Raw genomic sequence first — 3,420 nt, 5'->3', positions numbered from 1 at the left:
TCTCTGCCTGGCCACCCCGTCTGGGAAGTGAGGAGCGCCTCTGCCCGGCCGCTCCGTCTCGGAGGTCTACCACGGAGGCCAGAAGCAATGTGGGGGCTGGACGTGGTGGCTCACGCCTGTGGTCCCGGCACTCTGGGGGGCGAGGCGGGTTGATCACTTTGGGCTAGGAGTTCGAGACCAGTCTGGCCAACATGGCGAAACATGAAAAATACAACAGACAAACTAACCAACCAACTCAGTGACAACAAAACAGGTCTACCCTGGAGTCATACTCTAATTTTTTCTATTTTCCTCCCTTTCTGATCCTTTATCCCACTTTCTTTTTCTTCCTCTTCCTTCTCCCTCTTCTTTGTCAAATAGAGGATTGAGTTATTATCACTGATCCATATAAAGTCCCTCTCTCATTTATTTTAACTCCCACCCCCCATTTCTATTCCCCGACTTCCCATGTGCAACCTTCCTAATATGTTTGATACGCAAAAAAAAAAAAAAAATAATAATAATAATAATAATAATAATATTACTGGCAATAAGGGCAAATCCCTTGAGTAAAGCTGAAGGTACTAGTATTACAGAATCTTTATCATCTGGTATGTGGAATTTAGCCACCCATGCACATAGGTACCATATTATATGTAACATTTATGTTGTATGTAACATCTGATTAACTGTGGTAACATCTAAATATGGGAGTATATTTTGTTGGAACCAGTAAGCTTTTAAAACATATCATTTCATATCTATTACATTTCTATTCTCTCTGCCCCACTGTGGAATAATTACCTAATGCTTAACAATTCTACTAGTCTATTTGCAGAGCAGTACTTAAAGAATAATTATAATTGAAATTTTCAAAATGCAAGATACCAAAAACTTTGTTTTACATTTTTCAAAAAACAATTAATAAATTAACATTTACTGTTTACCATTAATTCAGTACACTTCTGTTGATCACAGTAGATATACTGTGTCATGCTGAATATTCATTGAGAATCCAATATGTTTCAGGTTCTGCAGAAGGAGCTTCAGACACTGACAAGCTTGTAGACTTATATACCAGGTGCCAGATACTGCTAGGAACCTTTGATAATATGGATACTCCTCTCACAATATCCCCACAAGGCAGATGATACTGTACTCATTTCACAGAAGAAACTGAAGAGGTTAAATTACTTGCCCAAATTCAGTATGTCACGAAGCCAGAATGCAATCCCAAGCCTGACTAATTCTTAAGCCCATGAACTTCCCACGGGCTTTATCTGCCTCTTCCTCTCTTAAATGGAGATAATGCGTCACAGGTTCCTGCAAACAGCAGAACTTACTGTTAGCACATTTGTCCAGAAGAAAAACAAGCCAGAGATGACTCCCAACACACTGGACAGCATCAATCACATACATAAATTAGGGAGTGCTAATTGTTTCTTATCTCTTGGTATAACTCTCTGAAAGGAAGAAAAGGGTAACCAGCATCTCCCCATGTACATGACTGGTGCCTGTTTCAGGCAAGTGCAATTGAAGTCAGCATCCAACAAACACCCCTTTCTACTCTTCACAGGGGATGACATGTAGTGACAGGCAATTTTGGCAAATTTGCAGTCATATTTTGAATACTGTTAGTTATGTATGGTTTTTAGAATGTTGATATGATTTTCCTGCTCATTAAAAATTAATGCAGAACTGGCATTGTTACCTTTGTAGAAACCAAGAAAATATATTGGGTAAATAGTAGGCATAAGTCAAAGAACACTGCTTCAATTTAATATAATTCAGTTGCAATTTGGAGTAATTGCCAAACGTACTTTAGACAATGTAGAAAATATACTCACACTAAGACAGAAAAAAGTAGAAATGCTAGAACAAAAGCAGGAAATCCTGCTTTTACAAATGGTCAGTAAGACTCAGAAAAAGTCACAGCCATTGTAAGTGAAAAGTTGCTTAATTAAGGTTTAGGGGTTTTTTTGTTTTTTGTTTTTTGAGACAGTCTCATTCTGTCACTCAGACTGGAGTGCACTGGCACAATCTCGGCTCACTGCAACCTCCACTTCCTGGGTTCAAGTGATTCTCCTGCCTCAGCCTCTTAAGTAGCTGGGACTACAAGCGCATGACACCATGCCCGGCTAATTTTTTTTTTTTTTTTTTTTTTGAGATGGAGTCTCCCTCTGTCACCCAGGCTGAAGTGCAATGGTGTGATATCGGCTCACTGCAACCTCCGCCTCCCAGGTTCAAGCGATTTTCCTGCCTCAGCCTCCCAAGTAGCTGGGATTACAGGTGCCCACCACCGTGCCCAGCTAATTTTTGTATTATTAGTAGAGAGGAGGTTTCGCCATGTTGGCCAGGCTGGTTTTGAACTCCTGACCTCAGGTGATCCGCCCGCCTCGGCTTCCCAAAGTGTTGCGATTACAGGCGTGAGCCACTGTGCCCAGCCTAATTTTTGTATTTTTAATAGAGATGGGGTTTCGCCATCTTGGCCAAACCCCAAACCCCTTGGCCCAGTCAAGGTTAAAGTTTTTGTTTGTTAAGAAGCACAGTTAACAGAAAGAATTACAATTACTTTCCACGCCAATAGCGCTCACACAAACATGGTGAACATTCCTAAAACCCACAGGACTTTCTGTAAGAAGTGTGGCAAGCACCAACCCTGCGAAGTGACACAGTACAAGAAGGGCAAGGATTCTCTGTATGCCCAGGGAAGAGTGGCTATGGTGGGCAAACTAAGCTGATTTTCCAGAAAAAGGCTAAAACTACAAAGAAGATTGTGCTAAGGCTTGAGTGCGTTGAGCCCAACTGCAGATCTAAGAGAATGCTGGCTATTAAAAGATGCAAGTATTTTGAACTGGGAGGAGATAAGAGCAGAAAGGGCCAAGTGATCCATTTCTAAGTGTCATCTTTTCTTTTATTATGAAGACAATAAAATCTTGAGTTTATGTTAAAAAAATAATAATTACAATTATCATTTAGTCCAAAACCCTCAATTTTCAAGATGGGAAAACTAAGAAACTTGTAAAGATCACAAGTTAGTAGGAAAGGTCCCAGAAACTACATCTCTGATGTACATGTCCAGTGCTCTGATTTTTTAAGACAAAGTATCACCCTGCCACGCAGGCTGGAATGCAGAGGCATGATCTCAGCTCACTGCAACCTCTGCCATCTGGGCTCGAGCAATCCGCCCACCTCAGCCTCCTGAGGAGCTAGGACTACAGGCGTGTACCACCATGCTCGGCTAATTTTTAAATTTTTTTGTAGAGATGCGGCCTCACTACATTTCCCAGGCTGGTCTCCAACTCCTGGGCTCAAGTGAACCTCCCACCTTGGCCTCCCAAAGTGCTGGGATTACAAGCGAAAGCCACTGCACCCAGCCTTCCAGTGCTGTCTGTTTGTTTGTTTGTTTTTGAGACAGAGTCTCACTCTATCCCCCAGGCT

At 41.7% G+C, this 3,420-nt stretch overlaps 1 pseudogene; it reads left to right on the top strand.

Annotated features, from left to right (window-relative positions):
* Positions 1–2,579: 2,579 nt before the first annotated feature.
* LOC116465405 (large ribosomal subunit protein eL42-like) lies at positions 2,580–2,880 on the top strand (annotated as a pseudogene).
* The last annotated feature ends 540 nt before the right edge of the window (positions 2,881–3,420 follow it).

The sequence above is a fragment of the Hylobates moloch genome, unplaced genomic scaffold (genome assembly GCF_009828535.3).
Source record: "Hylobates moloch isolate HMO894 unplaced genomic scaffold, HMol_V3 SCAFFOLD_4979, whole genome shotgun sequence".
NCBI lineage: Eukaryota > Metazoa > Chordata > Mammalia > Primates > Hylobatidae > Hylobates > Hylobates moloch.
The sequence above is the reverse complement of the archived record's forward strand: the minus strand, read 5'-3'. Positions and strand labels throughout refer to the sequence as shown.